This window comes from Canis aureus, chromosome 32 (assembly GCF_053574225.1).
Source record: "Canis aureus isolate CA01 chromosome 32, VMU_Caureus_v.1.0, whole genome shotgun sequence".
Lineage (NCBI taxonomy): Eukaryota > Metazoa > Chordata > Mammalia > Carnivora > Canidae > Canis > Canis aureus.
Window position 1 is genome coordinate 32,275,011 of NC_135642.1, and position 19,271 is coordinate 32,294,281.

General features: G+C 41.2%; 1 long non-coding RNA gene across 1 annotated transcript; it reads right to left on the bottom strand.

The window, feature by feature from the left end:
- Positions 1-995: 995 nt before the first annotated feature.
- LOC144303336 (uncharacterized) lies at positions 996-12,741 on the bottom strand. Its single transcript, XR_013370414.1, has 4 exons — positions 12,519-12,741; positions 8,155-8,298; positions 5,337-5,514; positions 996-3,628 (listed from the first exon to the last, which is right to left on the bottom strand). It is a non-coding gene; the product is annotated as an uncharacterized LOC144303336 (long non-coding RNA).
- Between the last annotated feature and the right edge of the window lie 6,530 nt (positions 12,742-19,271).

Sequence of the window (19,271 nt, forward strand, 5' to 3'; positions counted from 1 at the left end):
TCTTTCTTTTAGAGCATATTCCTCTGTCTCCTCATTTTGCTTGATTTTCTGTTTTTCTTTCTATGGATTAGGTGAAATGACTACTTCTCCTAAAGTTGAAGGAGTGGTCTTCTGTATGGTGTTCCCTGTGCAACCACACATAAGTTGTGACTTTTGCTGGTTGGCTGGAGCTGCGGCCGTATATACTGGTTACTCTTTTAAACTGTGGCATGGTCCTGTCTCTGTTGAGTTCTCTTGCCATTCTCTCTACCTTTAGTTGTTCAGTAGCTGTTGAATGAGCCCTCAGTTCTTTTTCAGGAGGAATTGTTCTATTAAAAGGTGTAATTTGGTATGTTCCATGGAGGAGGTGAGTTCAGAGTCTTCCTACGTTACCATCTTGAGCTGGGATTCTATACGTTGAAGATTTTATGGCCATCTTATGTCAAGCAACTCTATTGGCACCATTTTTCTTTTCTTTTATAAAAGGATAGTTGACATATAATGTTATATTAGTTTCAGGTGGAGAACGCAGTGATCCAACAATTCTGTACATTACAAAGTGCACACCACAATAAGTTTAGTTACCATCTGTCACCATACAATGTTGTTAAAATATTACTGACTATATTCCCTATGCTGTACTTTTCATCCCCATGACTTATTTGTGTTTCATAATCCCCTTGACCTAGTTTGCTCATTCCCCCACTCCTCCCTGCTGGCAACCACCAGTTTGTTCTCTGTATTTATGATTTTCCAAACATATTTTCCCACTTCATGTCTCCATCAGTTTGGTAATTCTCACAATATTTCAAACCTTTTCGTCATTATTATATTTGTTATGGTGATCTGTGATCAGTGATTATGACTTGCTGAAAGGTCAGATGATGGTTAGCATTTTTAGCAATAAAGAATTTTAAAATTAAAGTATGTACTTTTTCTTAGAAAGCCATTGCACACTTAATACTACAGTGCAGTGTGAATATAGCTTTTATAAGCACTGGAAAATTAAAAAAAAAAACCTTTTGACTTCCTTTATTGTGATATTTGCTTCATTGTACTGGTCTAGAACCAAACCCTCAATATCTCTAAGGTATGCCTGTATCCACCATTCACAGGTCCAGTGGTTTGGGTGACTGGGACTTGGAGCTATGGAGTAGATAGCCTACATAGCCACATCTAGTGACCTTAGTCTTATCTCATTATATTAGCAACTATAATCTTACCCTAATCCCAATCTCCTGTACCCCTATTTACCCAAGACTATACTACTGAACACAGGTACTATAACAATATGTCTTATTCATTTGACAGCATGTCAAATAGTGTTTCTATATAGGACATCTTCCCCAGGTCTTTGTCCCTATTATAACCAATGTTTTTGTCTGCGTATCCTCTAGGCTTTGCTCTAATAATCCAGAGCAAAAGGATTCTTAGAACAAGGATCCTCGGGATCCCTGAGTGGCTCAGCGGTTGAGTAGCAGCCTTCAGCCCAGGGCATGATCTTGGAGTCCCGGGATCAAGTCCCACATTGGGCTCCCTGCATGGAGCCTGCTTCTTTCTCTGCCTATGTCTCTGCCTCTCCCTGTGTATCTCTCATGAATGAATAAATAAAATCTTAAAAAAAAAAAAAAAGAACAAGGATCCTCCTTGTTCTGTGTCACCAGGTCTGACTTTGCTGCCATAGCAAAGGTTGCAGCAGAAAGCTGGGTCCTGCCTAACTGAGACAGAAGTGTTTCTCCCCAACACACAAATCCTGATTTTCTTCTTCCTACACTATCTGTTTGGCCTTTATCCATGAATAATACTTAAATGCTTAAGCTTAGTGGAAATGAATGGTTGGTAAGGTGTGATAACCCTCTAGAAGATCAAGAACATACATCTAAGGCCATGGAGTTTTGCTCCAGATAGACTTGAGATGGAAGGGTGCTTTTTTGCAGTTTGTGCTTGAAATAGGCAATATTTAAGCAGTCCCCATTTGGGAGAAGTCTCTAGACTAAACTCTTTGAATTTCTTTTTTTTTTTTAAGATTTTATTTTATTCATTTGAGAGAGAACACAAGCAGGGGCAGGGGAGGGGCAGGCTCCCCACTGAGCAGAGAACCTGATACAGAGCTCAGTCCTAGGACCCCAACCTGAGCTGAAGGCAACACTTAACTGACTGAGCCATAGAGGTTCCCCTCTTTTTTTTTTAAAGATTGATTGATTGATTTTTGTTTTAGAGAGGGAAAGAGAATCCCAAGGAGACTCTGTGCTGAGCGTAGAGCCTAATGCAGTACTCTATCTCATGACTCTGAGATCATGACCTGAGTTGAAACCAAGAGCTGGACACTTAACCAACTGCATCACCCAGGCGCCCTGTAATCTGTTTTCTTTCTTTCTTTCTTTTTTTTTTTTTTTTAAGATCTTATTTATTTGACACAGAGAGAACACAAGCAGGAGGAGCTGCAGGCAGAGGAAAATGGAGAAGCAGGCTCCCCATGGAGCAGAGAGCCTGATGACGGGCTTGATCCCAGGACTCTGGGATCATGACCTGAGCCAAAGCCAGCTGCTTAACCAACTGAGCCACCCAAGTGCCCTCGAAATATATTTTCTTATTTTGTTCTTGTCACAACCCTAGGATAGAAAATTATTATTCCTATTTTACGGATGAGAAAAATTAAGGCTCAGAATGATTCAGGAATTTGCCAAAGGCACATAGCCAGTAAGTAAGGGAGCAAAAGCTTTTCAGATCTTCTGGCTCTAGAGCCCAGGCCCCTTCCATTCCATGATTTTCAAGCTATACCCTTCCTTTGTACACCTGTGGAACAAGACACAGACCTGTGGAGGACCACAGACCCCTTCAGCACTGTGTCTGTGATGAAGTGGGTCATGTCTCACCTGGGCTTGATTATCAATAGCACAGAGTAGGGGATGAGAGACCACGTGCCCCCCCTAGCGAGAAACTCAGCACCAAGCTGTCTCTTTAGACTAATGGATAGGAAAAAGTCAATTGGACAGAATGAGGAAGGCAGGATTCTCCATGGAGATCAAGAGGCAGGAACACTGTTCCCAGGCCCATCAAAGTAGGATCCATACCAGGGAGTCTCCCAGTAAGACAGTCAGGGTCCCATCCTACCGTGGATGTGGCCTCCTCTCTTCCCTTAGCCTGTCCTGGATCTGCACCATGCCTCCTACTCCATTTCCTCCAAAAGACACAAGGAACAGGTGGGACCATGGTCGACTGGCTGCTTCCCAGGCCAGACCCTGTTAGCCACAACAGAAGCTTACCTGTGCCTCTCCTGTCCATCACTCAGGGATGCCTACTGCCTCTTTCCCTACTGCCACCCCTGGCCCCATGGCCTTTCAAGACATTGATTGCCAAAGTCCTCTTCCAGTGTCCGAAGTCATCTATTTATTTTATTCCTCTACCATCGTGGTCTTTATATTGTTATTTACTCCTGCTATTCTTTAAAGCACTTCTTAAAAGACCTTAAAGACCTATTGCTGAGACCCCCAGGTACAGCTAGGAAATAGGTTTTATTGTTCTTCAGACTCCTAGTGTCTTCATGCTGAATGAGCCCTTAGCAGTCATTTCTCAGAGGAGGGAACTGAGCCCAGAAGGCTGGATGGCTTTCCAAGGACCCCATAGTGTGTTCATAGCAGTTCAGGACCTGTGATGGGAAATTACCAAAAATAAATTCTATAAAATAATTTTCATAAAATAATTAGCACTATTCCTGTCATTGACTTCTCTGTGGAGTCAGGCATCATAGGGCAGTCAAAATCCTTCACCCATGACAGTGGACAGAGCTGGGTTTTGACTCCACCTCTTTATTGACTATAGGCAGGCCCACCACCAATATTTGCAAGACCCAGGCAAGGACACAAATGAAGGCTCCATGCCACACGCCTCGATACTGAAATTATAAAATATACATATAACAAAATGTTAAACGTGTGAATTCTACCCTCCGATCTCAACAAACATACCTTCATAATGACCTAGAAGGCCAGCTTTGAGAATTTTCAGGCTACTTGGAGTTCTGCTCTGATGTGATAAAATGAGTAGACCCAGCCTCTAGCTCCTCCTCTGTCTGTACATGACCCTCCCTTCTCTTCCCATCCTCTCCCCACTCAGCTCTATCCTGCATCATAAGAAGCCTCATGTGTATGTGTGCAGAATGCTAGCCCACACACCCCTGCCAACATGACCCCCTTGGCAACCCCGAGGCCTAGGAATACACATCAACACCCCAGTACTCGCTGAGGAGTATGAACCCAGGAAAGAGGCTGTGAAAGAAGGCTCGAGGCTATTTGGACAGAGAATTCCAGGGTTCTAGGTACCTGGAGCATCATCCAGTTGGTAAGCACATCCCTTGCCCCTGGAACTCTTTACTTCATGGAGAGTGACGTGGCCAGAGGAAGGCCAAAGCTAGGTCCTCTAGAGCATGAGGCCCACAGTGCAGACCCCACTTGCTTAAGGGAAGGGAGACTTGCCATGAGATTTTAGGCAAACATTAAATCCTTTGTCCAAAAAATAGGACTGTTGCCTACTTTGCAGAGTGGGTTTGAGGATCAAATGAAATACTTTATATAAAAAAACCTAGCACAGAGTAGGTACTCAACTTCCTCTTCCTTTTTCTCTACCACGACTCCCTCCCTGCACCCCCCACCCCCACCCTTTTTCTTTTCTCTATAAAGCCTCAGTGGGATTGGGATTGGCACACTTAATTATGGTGGCTCTGGGAAAGGGTCATTGTCCCCCTTTCCTGCAGGAGACCTGTGACGCTTTGAGTTCTTTGTCCATTTATAAAGTATTCTTGGGTCTTCCTGATGTTAAGTAAGGAGAGATACTATGGCTTACAGAGTGGGTTAGAAAACTCATACTACTCCCTGGCTTGCTAATGAGAAGCTTTAAAAAGTCCTTTGGGTCCTGACCAAAAACTCTTGGCTTTTCCTTGGCAGAAACTTGATTTCCTGTGAGATGTCAAAACTTGCCACTTAGCTTAACTCGCAGAAGTTTATATTTCATTCTATCTGGTTTTGAAATGGATGAGAGACACTTCCTTCGTGTTGTCCTCAGCAGAAATGCACACGTCTGTGTAACTTGCTCTCAGTTGGCTTAGGCCTGAGGGTCTATTGAGGGATTCAAGACGCTGTCAAGTTCAGATTTCTCTGGAAGCCCTCCTCTTCTCTAAAAATCCTTTTTAGGAAAAGCCTTGACATCTCATCTTTGTTCCCTGTGACTTAAGCCTGCCTTTATGAATGTTGTTGCTGCATAGACAGCAGCTCAACCTTAACTCCTAAAAACCAGATCCTGGCCCAGAGGTCAAACCCCCCACTGTCTTGTGTCCCCCCCCCCACCAGCCCACACCTTACCTGGAGTTCTTGAGGTTGGGTCTCTTAGAGATACTTGTCTTTGCTATTAATAAAATTTTCCAAATCTTGTCCCTTGCATCCAGTTATTAAGGAATGGAGTTTAGCCTCCAGTCACTCAAACTTGTCCATTCTTCAGTTTTACATTGTTTAGGATCAAGGTGAGAGATCCAGGATTTCTCTGGGGAGAAGTGGCCACAAAATTAATAAAACATGTATGTTGCTTTCCTTATGTGAAATGTTTTCCATAAGTTGGATTAATACATGTTTTCCTCCAACTTTTACCCAGACTACATTCATCTTGTTTTCCCATCTCAAAATGTACTCTCCTTTGAGCTGTATGTGATATAACCAATTCATGATCATTTCTATCTTGATTCCATCCATTTGGCAAATATTCATTGAGCACTTCCTAAGGGGAAGGCACTGTGTTAGGTACTGTGAGTGATACAGAGTTATGAGACATGACCTCTGCTCTCAACTTTTCAAAACAATCTTGGCTTAGCTATTCTTTCTCTTGAGGTGTTTTTTCTTTCCCACATGTGCCCAAAGTCAGTGACTCTTTCCTAGAAACAGAACCATGTCTATGCAGCTCCTTGTGCATTCGAATAAGAAAGCATTCACATAATGGGTACTCTGCATCCAGCCCTGAGCCCCCGGTAGCATGGACATACAAGGGCAAACCAAGTCATGAGCTGCTCCTCAATGATGTAGCTGCAAAGATAGTTATACAGCATCTGTAAAGCAAATGCCCAGATATAAACAAATGCAAACTTTTATAGTCAGATGATTATTTTATTTTTTAAAAGATTTTTATCTATTTATTCATGACAGACAGAGAGAGAGAGGCAGAGACACAGGTAGAGGGAGAAGCAGGCTCCATGCAGGGAGCCCGACATGGGACTCGATCCCGGGTCTCCAGGATCAAACTCTGGGCTGAACGTGGCACTAAACTGCTGGGCCACCAGGGCTGCCCTAGTCGATGATTTTTATATTTTGATAGCCAAAATTTAAATTTGACAGTAAGAGTATCTACTAATTTTTCACATATACATAGCCTAAAACTCAGTGATCCAGCTTAAATATGTATTAATATATATAACATATATTAAACATATATTTAGCAAATATATATATGTGAACATATATTCATCAAAAGACACCTAAAAGAATTTTCATGACAGCATTCTTGAAAAAAGCTCTGTACTGGAATCCACTCAAGTGCCATTGGCATCTGGTAGAAGGAATAAATAAATGGTTGTGTAATCATATAATGGAATACTATACAGCAATGGGGATGAACAATCTATCTGAATATGTGATAATATCGATGAACCTCACAAAAATATTTAGCTACAACAACCAGAAAAAAAAATGTTTTTCCATTTCTAGAAAATACAAAACAGACAAAAGTATTCTCTGCTTTTGCAAGTCAGGATAGTGGTTACTTTGGGGGAACAGTGACTGGACTTCTGGGGCTGGGAATGTTGTCTTTCTTGATCTAGGCACTAGGCAGGTTGGTGTGTTCAGTTTCTGATCCTTTGTTTAGTTTTCTGCATGTATATTATACTTCATCTAAAAGTTTTAAAGATCCACCAACTTAAAAATAGTTAGAACTTGGGGTGCCTGGGGGGGTTCAGTCATTTAAGCAGCCGACTCTTGATTTTGGCTCAGGTTTGATTTCCGGGTCCGAGGATCGAGTCCCACGTAGTGCTCTACACTCAGCAGAGAGTCTGGTTGTGGATTCTCTCTCTCCTTCTTCTGCCCCTCCCACCACTTCTCTCTCTCTCTCCCTTTCTCTCAAATAAATAATTTTTTTTTCAAAAAATAGCTGGAACTCTGAATTGCAAATCAAGAAGCCTGAGTCTTGCTTTTTTTTTAATTTTTTATTTATTTATGATAGTCACAGAGAGAGAGAGAGAGAGAGAGAGAGGCAGAGACACAGGCAGAGGGAGAAGCAGGCTCCATGCACCGGGAGCCCGATGTGGGATTCGATCCCGGGTCTCCAGGATCGCGCCCTGGGCCAAAGGCAGGCGCCAAACCACTACACCACCCAGGGATCCCCAAGAAGCCTGAGTCTTAGACCTGATTCTGATGATTATTATTTACTCAAACCCTTGAGCAAATCATGCTGGGCAGTGTTTAATGTTGTGTTGATCATGCTCTAGGATTTTTCATCAGTGAGAGGAAGCGAAGGCTTTCTTCCTATGTTCCCAGCTAGATGCTTTATTATATATGGAGAAACCTGATATACCAAGAGGCAGGTGTGGGCTTCTTTGCATTATTTCACTGTATATTTAGAAGCCTGATTTAAATTGATGTAAATTCATTTTGTGCAGTCTAGCGTTTTCAATGTAGGCTCTGACTTGCTCTTTGAATCATGCCTTCCGTGCACTGTTTATTCCCTCCAGCTCCTCCATCTGAATGTCTTACCTTATGATGTTATGGTATTTGGCCCCGAAAATATCAAACACAATATAGCATCTGCCAGGACGATGGAAGCTTGATTGGTTATGTCCTGGGATAATGCACATGAATGCTAACGCTAGAGCCTGTTAGAGGAAATTCTACAAGAACCCTTTGGCCTGTTCTTAGTTCAGTTCTGAGTCTTAGAGACTGGGGCTTGTTCAAGGCTGGATTTGTCCTCTTCCTACACTCCCTGACCCCACAGTGCTGCATGACCAGGCAGTGGTGCCCACCTCCTGCCCAGGTCCCTTCCCAGGAGTTCTGCTCACCAGTGTTCCTGACCTCTGTCCCCCCTCATCTAATCTGTTCCTCTCTAACAGTCCCAATGGAAAGCACATGGGGCCTTCCCACTTACCATGTCTGCCTCCAAGTAGGGTTATAGGAAATTTTGCAACAGAACGGCTCCATTTCTCCATCCCCTGCTTATGTCACACACATGTGTCTACATATTTTATAAACTCCATGCTTCACTGTGATTATTTTTGCTCAGTCCAATGTCCTTGAAAGAGAGTTAAATAATTTTAAAATCTTACTTAGCTGTGAAGTTAACATTTCTGGAACTGTTTGTTCCTTTGCTTAGATCCATAATTGCCATCAAGGGCCATTTTCCTTCTGTCCATAGAACTTTCTTGGATGTGTTTATACAGCAGTTTTGCTGGTGATGGAGTCTTTCAGCATTGGTATATCTGAAATGACTTTTTACCTCCCTTCAGCCTTGGAAAGTATTTTTGCTAGATACGGAATTCTAGGTTGATAGGTTTTTGTTTTGTTTTGTTTTAACTTCAACCCTTAAAAGATGTTGTTCTACTCTTCTGTCACATTTATTTCCAGAGAAAAATAACTGCTGTCATTCTTATCTTTGTTCCCCTGTCCGTAACTGCTCTTCTTTCTCTCCACCACTGGTTTTGAGCAAAGTGATTACGCGCACCTTGACATAACTTTCTTCGTGATTCTCAAGCTCATGGTTTGTTGAGCTTCTCAGATAGGTGGGTTTAGTTTTTAATCAGGTTTGGCATATTCTTGGCCATTATTTCTTCAAGCAATCCTTTCTGTTTCCCAGCTTCCTCCATTCTCCTTAGGAGCCTTCTGTTACACATATCAGGCTGTTTTAAATGGTGTCCCGGCTTACTGATGCTCTGTCCATTTCCTTCCCATCTTTTTTTCTGTCTAGTTTCTATTGGATCATTTTCGATAGTTCCTATCACTGCCTTCAAGTTCACTATTCCATCTTCTGCAGTGTCCAGCCCTCCATTCATCCAACCTCAGATATGGTAGTTTTCATCTCTAGAAGTTTGATTTGAGTCTTTTTTTTTTTTTTTTCGTATCTTCCACACTACTACTTGACATTTTCCTTTTCCTTTAGCTTCTTGTATGTATGGAAAACAGTTATCATAACTGTGTTAATGTCCTTCCCCACTGACTCTAACATCACTGTCACTTCTGGGTCAGTCTCAATTGATGGATTTATCTCCTGCATGTGGGTATTATTTTCCTACTTCTTTGAAGGCCTAACCATTTTTTAATTTGATACCAGACATTATTGGACACTGGATATTTCTGGATTCCTATAAATCTTCTTAGGCTTTGTTCTGGGACACAGTTGAATTACCTGGAAACAGCATATTGCTCTTAGGTCTTGCTTTTATTATTTGTTAGGCAAATCTGGAGCAGTATCCCACCTAGAATGAGTTATTCCCCACTACTGAAGCAGAACTCCTATGTATTCTCCCCAGTGCCCTGTGAATTAAGAGGTTTTCAGTCTGGCTTGTGGGAACAGGCAATATTTTCAGTGCTACGTGACCTCTGAGGATTATTCCTCCTAATCCTGTAGGGTGGTTCTTTTTCCAGCCCTGAGTAGTTTGTTCCTATGAATGTACTGTTCATATGTACTTAGATGGCTCCTTTATCGTTCTCTGCAATTTCTCTCCATGCAGCTTTTTCCTACCTAGTATTCTTACCCTGTAAAATCTAGTCGCCTTGGCCTCCCTGGACTCTCAGCTCCATCTTTTCATCTCAGAGAGACCACTAGGACTCCACCCGGGTCCCCTCTCCCTGCACCCCTAGAAAACACACAACAAGCTAGGATAATTACAGAGCTCACCTCTACAATGGTTTCCCTTCCTTGCCTGTTGTTCAATGTCTTGAAAACTATTGTTTCATATATTTTATCCAATTTTTTAGTTATTTCAAGTTGGTGGGTACATTCAGTCCCTGCTAATCCGTCTTGGCTAGAACAGAAATATGTAAAGCCAGTTTACTTGAAGATGTTTATGACTTCTAATGGTTTTTTTTTTTTTTGACTTCTAATGTTTTCCTCATAATCTGGTAGAGTTTGCAAGGCTAGTATATGTTAAACTTTTATTTTGAAATATTTTAAAAGTTACAAAAGAGTTGCAAATATAGTAGAGAATTCTGGTACACCCTTCACCCTTCACCCAGCTTCCCCTCATGTTAGCATTTTTTTATTTGTACTTTCTTTTAGTGCACAAGTCATGAATGCTAATGGTAAAAAAAAAAAAGAAAGAAAGAAAATATAAAGAATAAGTATGCTTTAATGTTATAGTTTATATTTACGAACATAAATAATAGAATAATCACATTATGAATTTTCTTTCCATGTTAATATATATTGGGGAGGAGGGGACACTTCTTCTTTTCACGTTCCTACTATAGCAAATAGAAGGGGGAGTATCTCTTCTTCCTTGGAGTGTTGGAAGGACCACAACCTCCTGTCTTTTGTTCTATGCCCTCACTTACTTGCTGGGCAGAAACAGATCTTTTTTTAAAAAATGATTGCTTGAGGGCAGCCTAGGTGGCTCAGTGGCACCCAGGCTGGCTGGCTAGTGCAGCCTTCAGCCCAGGGCCTGATCCTGGAGACCCGGGATCGAGTCCCACGTCAGGATCCCTGCATGGAGCCTGCTTCTCCCTCTACCTGTGTCTCTGCCTCTCTCTCTCATGAATAAATAAATAAAATCTTTAAAAAAAAAAGAAAAAATGATTGATTGGTTGATTGATTGAGGAGAGTGAGAGAGTGCGTGCACACATGGGTGTGAGTAGGGAGGGGCAGAGGGGGAGGGAGAGGGACAAGCAGACTTTGTGCTGAGTGCAGCGCAATACAGGACTGATGTTCAGCTCTATCTCAGGACCCTGAGATCATGACCTGAGCCAAACCAAGAGTCAGAGATTTAACCTACTGAGCTACCCAGGTACTCCCAGAAATAGCTCTCATGGTAAGGCCCAACATTGGGCCACATTTTTGCTAGTGTGCAGGGTTTAACATGTTAAAAGTTCAGCTCTTACAAGGTGGGCTCATTTGACCTCTCCATGTGGTGAACTGCCCCAGGGCAAGGCCCAGCACCTGCTTCTCTTATCTTCCCCCTTCTGCCATAATCAAGCCAATGAGACAGGCCAATAGTCCAAGAAGCCAGCTGTGGAATGGGACTCAGTCAATTCTGGGGGTCCAGCTCTCCCTATAGTCAAGTCCTTAGGTCTCTATCCGGGGGTAAAAGGAAGCTCTACCTTGACTTCCAGTCCAAGTCTTGTTGTCCCAGCCAGCTTATCAAGACAGCCCCACACTCGTGGCCATGGGTACTTGCCAAATCAGTAATAAAGCTATTATTTGACTCCCATTAGCCTAGTGATTTTCCATTGGCTAGTATCCTCAGGACAGAGGGGCAAATGGTAAGATTTGTGTACCCAACCTCACATCCAGACGCCCAGAAATATGCATTACATCATCATTTTTAATGGCAATACAGCCCTACTTTGTATACTCAGTAACTCAATTGAGTAATAACTTATGCTGATAATCTGTATAATTCTCTGTCATTGTACATTTAGCATATTTTCATTTTCTTGCTATTATAAACAATATTGTGATAATCATTTATACATATATGTATTCATAGTTGTCTAATTTCCTTCTTTTTAAAAAAGATTTTATTTATTTATTTATTTATTTATTTATTTACTTATTTACTTACTTATTTATTTGAGAGAGAGGGAGGAGAGAAAGCAAGCACAAGTGGGGAGAAGTAGCAGAGGGGGAGGGAGAAGCAGACTCCCCACTGAGCAAGGAGCCCAACATGGGGCTTGATCCCAGGACCCCGGGATCATGACCTGAGCCAAAGGCAGACACTAAACTGGCTGAGCCACCCAGGTGCAACAAATTATTTTCTTATACCTGTCTTTCAGATAAGCTCTACCAACTGAGTATTGATGCCTATAGCTAATCTTGAAATCTCACAGATAGATCTCCCTTAAGCCTGGATAAATAATCCAGAAAATTCTCTTCAGTTATGTTTTCATAGAAAGATCATTTTTAAATGTCAGAAATGCAGAGAATGAGCAATTAAAAATAAATTTTGACTCTATTATATAAAAATACGCCATTTTAAGTGAGACTTAAACACACAATTTACAGCAACATAAAAGACACAAAATCTCCAGTTCAGTGTGGTAAGTTTCATGCGAACCTTTGACTCTTTGCTTTTACTACAACATTTAGTGTAGGTTGTCACTCAAGCCCAAATAGAAAGAAACCCTCTGATTTACCTTTTATTTGTGTAAAAATAATCATCTTGGAGACATTCCTATTTTTAAGGTATGGAAATTGAGGGTTTTAGGGAAGTCTGGCAGCCAAACTTCTTTCACAGTGTTCTTTTAAGTTTTGTTTCTCTGTAATGGATTTGCCTCTCTCACTGTCTACTCAGGACTTACCTCAGATGGACTACCCTGTCCATGCAGACTCCAAGTCTGTGCCATACCTTTGCTTGCAGTACACAGAAAGAGAATAGCAGCCAGGCCACTCACCATCCCCAGGGCATAGCACCTGACACAGGGCAGGCACTTGCAAACATTTATCCAGTTTCTTACAGCAAACACTGCACCCAGCCGCAGGCTGAGACCTCAAGAATGTGCTCTTCCAAGAAAGACTGTTGTGCTAACTAGTTCCTGAGCATTACCCTGGCTCTGTTCCCATGAGGAATTTGATCATGAGTTCAGAGGCTACACTGCAGGCACAGTGCAAAAATGTCTCTAGATATGCATGTTGGTTTGAACAAAAGAGAATCACAAGACCCCATTTCAGGAGAGGACTTTGGTAGGGGGTAGGGGGGTTCCCAAGTTGACTACTTTGAGGCATTGAAAACTCCAGGTTTCTATGATGGGGGCTATTTCTTCAGAGCTGAATTATTAAAAGAAGCTGGGTGGGGTGCAGGGGCCATTCCATTCTGTCCACCCTGTAAGCCTAGAATCACTGCTGGTCTGGCCTGTGTGTGCAGCAAGGGAAGGAGCCCCAGAGCGAATCTTCCCACCAGAACCAAGAGTCCATGATCCACACCAGGGCAATGTGGGAAGAGACATAGAAAGGTCAGTAATACAGAGAGGTCTGAGAAAAGAGGTTGTGTAGACTAAGGACCCGGGATCCTGAAGGCCCTCAATAAGGGGATGGCTTTCATTGCTTAGATCATAAGAAAGAATGACTTTCCTAGTCTAAGTAATCTCTCCATCTCTTCCACTGTCTTCCTCTTCCTCTACCCTCTCAAATGCTCCTTCCTACTCTAAGCTTTCTCATGGAGTTATCCCTCTGACACTTCCACAAGGATCCCAACATGCCCAAGGCCAAACCCAAACCAGGCCTGCCCCTTAGCCTGTGACCTCCACATTCTGGGGTCAGAACATGGGCTCTGACCTCACCAGAATCACGGACCTATTTGTCTCTCCTTCTCCATCACCCTCATGCCACCAAGGTCTATTAGCTCTATCCCTGACATGCTTCTTAGACTAGCCCTTCCCTTCATCTGACCATCCCAACACTGGCACAGACTCATCCCGTCTCCCTGGACAATTGCAGTCTTCTCCAGCCTGGCCTCCATGACTCCAGTCCTGCTCTTCTCTGCACCAGACATCACAGTGATGCCATGATTACTTAGAAAATGCCAAGTCTCACAATACGCATCCGGCTTCCAAATCTGCTATGGCTAACGTCCAAGATCTCCAGCAGGCATTCACCATGTACTGCCCAGTGTAGGGCTCACTATCCTAGTGTGAATATCCTGTGTTAAAGTGTTCCACGTGGGTTACCACTTGTTCAACATTCTGCATCTGGTATTTCTTTTCTCGGCCAGTCCCACGGGATTTCAGTCTTCTCATTTCTAATAGTTCTTCTCTTTCTTCAAAATAAATAAAGAGCGTTCTTCATTGTAGAGTTTCAAATCTGTCTAACTGCCCTCTCCTTTAATGTTTAATTAATATTTCTTCCACAATTTCTCAAAGTTCCTACCATAGTTTATTTTTATACTTCTTACAACGTTCAAATCCATAATTAAACAAATAAGAGCTCCAAAGACATAAAATTCTTTGATTAAGTAAATATACAGCCCCAAATACCTGCATTTCACACACTTTCATGTGCGGTTCAAAAAACATTACACAGAGTGGGAATTCTAAGTTTAAATTCAAGAAGGTTAACTACCTAAATGATCAGAAATGTATACACTTCTTATAAACAGCTCTGTACTTGCCTGTCACCTCCCAGTGTCAACATTTACAAATTAACAGACATGCTTCTTGCATGATCACTGGATGTTTTGTATTCTTTGGCAGAAGAAATCAAGGTAAAAAATGTGACCAGATGAACTCTGAGAAAAAAGACTCAGTGTTTCATGTAGTCATATCACAGCCTGGAGCCCATTGTGTTTTAGTGAGGAGTGGCTCAGCCTGTCTCCGGTTACCCAAGTACAGTTTGGGCATTAGAGGGTGCTCCGTAAATGCCGTGGGGCCTTGGAGAGGGACAGTGCTGATATTTTTACAGCCAAGCATGCTGTCTCTAACACAGGACTGAGACACAGCCCCTCAAAAAGAATAATTGCTCTTCTTGACATAACTTCAAAATTTGGGAGTATTTCCCCAAACATCTGTGTCTCCCTTTCTGGTCCAGGGGTCCAAGAACTTATGTTACAAGCATTTACCTTCCCCCACCTTTTCCTTGCCATGAGAAATCCAATGATATTGGTCAGGTGCTTCCTTTCCTTGGTCCTAGAACTACATTGTTTCAAACCCTAGGAGACTTCTCTAGAACTGATCTCTTGAGAAAGCCAACCAGGTCTACCATATATGCTTCTTCTTGACCAATACCTACATCAGCCTAGTCTAAGATGGTAACATGACTTTTCCCACCTGGCCACCGCCCCTGGCACCTGGCACGGTGCCTGCCCTCAGTTGGCGCTCAATGCATGCTTATTGAATGAATGACTGAGAACCAAGTGAATACTCCTGTGACTCAGTGCAGACCATTTTATGTGTTAAAACCAGCTTCCTTGGACATATTTCTTCACGAGTCAACCATGGCTGGGTTAACGTGACTCAGGATTAATCAGTGACTAGACTCCAAGCCTCTGGAGGCAGGAAGGCAGAAGAGCAGACTTCCTGCCTGAACACTAGGCCGCAATTTGCCTGTGTGAAAAAAAAGACCATATGAACTCCTGACCTCTCTTCTTTTTATTCCTCTGTCCCTTGGAGCCCACGTAGGAGAGACAAGCTGCTGTCATCTACCAGGCAGCCCGGCTCAGCTGCTTGGTGTTGGGTCACAAGCAGGGAACCATAAACCGTACACAAATCCTTGGGCTGTTGTCATTGTTGAAATTTCTAGAGAGGCCTCTCTAGACCAGAGCTGGCTCCATGCAGGAACATTTCCTCAACACCCCCTGCCAAAGCCCATGCCACTGAAGATCAGTCTCGAAGGCTCTAAATAGTGGAGTTGCTCCGTCATGAGGCTGCCATCGAGCTGAGCTGTCATTTTTGACTCTGAGCTGTCTAATATAACATAGGTGTCAAGATGAGGCCTGGCAGTTAGCAGGGTGTGTACTTGCCTCTGCTCGGCCTTCTGCTTTCCACTAGTCACAGAGTCCACACGGAGGTAAGGCTGCTCTTTGAGTCCTGCTCTGTCACTCCTGGGCAAAAGGTTAAGCTAGGCTGTGAGATCAGATGCTGTTTCATTTTAAATGTAGCAGGTTACTCCTCACTCACTGAACAAGTGTTGAGCGCCTACTAAGTGCTCGCAAGGCGGTAAGGGAACATTCAACGTGGCTCCTGCTCTCACATAACTTGCATTTTAATGTAACCTGCTGATAAACACTATGATAAGAGAAATGGGAAATGGTATATGATCTACCTTTTTTCTTCTTTCATTGGGCAGTATTCATAGAGAAACTCATGGCCTATCCACCATACAACCTAACAAACAATGACAAAGTGGACACGGATAAAACCATGACCCAAGTCTAGATTGAAGATAGTTGCTAATACCCCAGAGGCCCTCTGTCTGCTTCTCCCTAATCAAAAGCAAATCGCACCCCCAGCCCCCCACTATGGTTTCCATTCTCCTGCCTTTTGAAGTGATCATTTTCTGCCTTTTCTTTTTGTTTTATCCCTGTGTATGCATCACTAAAGAATGGAGCTTAATTTGGTCTGTTCTAGGTATGGAGTCCTCCTCTACATTTTCCTTAGCATCTGGCTTCTTTCATTCAAACCATTTTTTGTGAGATTCATTCATTTGGTTATGCAGGGTTATAGTTTGTTCACTTTAATTGCTGTACAGTGTTCTATCATATTACTATATAACAGTGTGTCCCTTCAACACTGACGAGCAATTGTATTGTTTCCTAGTCTTATCTGTACACAGTGGGGTCATGTGATAGGTGTGTCAGCTTTAGTGGCTATAGCCAAACAGTCCCACAGCAGAACCCTATTCCTTACGTGTCCATCCTCAGTATATGTGAGTTCCTGTAGCTCCACGTCCTTACCTGCACTTGATACTATCTCATTTTTTACTTTTTGCTATATTTTTCACCATAAAATATTTCATTGGGATTTTATGTAATACATCCCTGATTACTAAAGAGACCAAGAGATTTTTTTTTTCATATGCTTTTGGACTGTTTGTGTTTCTTCTCCAATAATGTCTACTGTATCTTTGCCTATTTGTCTATTGAGTTGGTTTTTTTCTCTTGATGATTCACAGTTATTTTTGTGTTCTGGATGCTAATTGTTTAATGGTGATTATATATGGGGCACATGTCTTCCCTTAATTTTAATTTTTTGTATGGTTTCATGAGGAAATTGCTAACTCTACGATGTAATTGTGTTTATTACCCTATATTTATGATTCCTACATCTTCAGTCTTGACTAAAAAAACTTCTTTGCACCTTGAAGTCATGCACATTTTATACTGTCTTCTAAATATTTTATAACTTTTCCTTTCATTTGTTTTTAATTTTGAAATAATTGTAAACTCAGGAAGTCGTAAAAATAGTGCATGAGTTCTGTGAACCCTTCCCTCAGCATTTATCAATGATGATATCTTATCTAACAATAGGTAAAACCTAGAAACTGACACTGGTAAATGCTGTTAACTACACTACAGACCCTATTTTAGTCTTCACCAGATTTTATATGCACTTTGTGTGTGTGTGTGTGTGGTTTTTATTCAATTTAACCCATGTATAGATTTGTCTTGCATTGTTTAGTGCTTAATCCACATGGAATCTAAAATGGAATTGCTTTTGTATATAGTGTGAAGCAAGGATCCTGTCTACCCCTCTCTCCCCATGGATAACCAATTGTTCTAGCATCATTCATTAAATAGTTCATCCTTTCCCCCACTGATATGCAATGCCTACTTTGTAATAAATTAAGTTTCCACATATGTTTAGGTCTGTTTCTTATCTCTCCTACTCCAATGGTCTATTTGTCTCTGCTCCTACATACTGTCTTAGTTACTTCATATGAGTATCTTGCTATATGGCAGTATCATTCCCAAGACTTTGCTCTTCTTCAGGAGTGTCTTAGCTACTCCTGACCTTTCTCTCTCCAGTGTAAATTTGGAATTGGTTTTTCAAGTTTTATGGATGCGTTTGTTAGGATTTTTATTGGAACATCATTGAACGGCATTGTGGAGAACTGCCATCTTTACAATAGTGAATCTCCCTACGCAAGGACATGACTTCACTCTTAATTTATCTGAGTTTTCTTCACTGCCTTTTAGGAAATTATTGCAATTTTCTCCATAAAAAGCCTGCATATATTTGTTTAGGTTTATTCCTAAGTAAACCTTTACTTTGCCTCTTTTGTTTCTTATATAAATCCTATCATTTCAAATACATTTCAAACTAATTATTGTTGGCATGTTGATGATATATGGTTGAATTTTGTGTATTGATTTTTTATCAATGTTGCTAAAGTATCCTATTAATTTTAAGAATCATTTATAATAATTCTAATAATTATTTATAAATTATTTTGGGTTTTCTGAGAAAATAATCATGCAGTCTGCAAATAAGGATGGTTTTACTTCCAATCCTTATTCCTTTTATTTATTCTTGTTGTTTTACAATTTACCTAAACAAAATTAGAGAAATAGTGATGGTACCATCTTTGTTTGAATTTGTAAAGAGAAAACATCTAACATTTCATCATTAAATATACTGCATGCATAAGCTTTTGCAGTTGCCTTAGATCAAGTTAATAAATTTCTTTCCCTTCCTACTTTATTTGTTCATTTCTTTTAACATCCCCAATCTTCTTTTTCATATATTTTTTTCTTCTTGCTAATGTATGTCTTCTAAAACTCCTTTAATAAAAAAAAGTCTCTTGCCAATGACCTGCCATGACTTTTGTCTCTCTGAAAACATTTTTAGTTTTACTTTCGCTCCAGTTCTTAGAAGAAAGGTCAGCACACATAAAAGTCTATGTCTTTTAACTTTTCCACTCAATATCCATTTTCTCTCCACCCTGAAAAGACAACTCTAATTTAATGTTGTGTTCAGGGACGCCTGGGGGGCTCAGCAGTTTAGCGTCTGCCTTCGGCCCAGGGTGTGATCCTGGAGTCCCCAGATCAAGTCCCACATTAGGGTCCCTGCACGGGATACACTTTTTATAGTGTAATATATTTTAACAGCAAATTTACAGGAACAGCACAAAAGACAAACAGCATTAGAAACATGTGCTTGCATATAGGACAACTAGAAAAGTATAGTGAATGGTTGGAATCTACTGTATGATAAAAATGTTACAAAGACCATTTAGCTGCCATCAATAAGAAATTTACTTGTTTTAGAAAAAATTCAGATTCTGGCATTGGCCATGTTTATAATTATTATAAAGTTGAACTGCTGAACTGTGTTCACTGAAACATTTTGACTTGCATTAATGGTTTTATGTCCCTGCATTTATATTAAAGATTCACACACAAATTAAAATGGAAAAGCTAAAAAAAAAAAGAAAGAAAGAAAGAAAAGAAAATGGAGAAGCTGCCAATACCTGATTTCTTTACCCTAGCCTTCCACATGCAGTCAAATACGTAAGTACCTATTGGCCCCATGGGAAGAAAATATCTAACATTCAGAACTACCAACAACAGGAAGAAGAGAATTTTTTTAATAGAATGAAATGTTTTCCATCATAGTGGATTC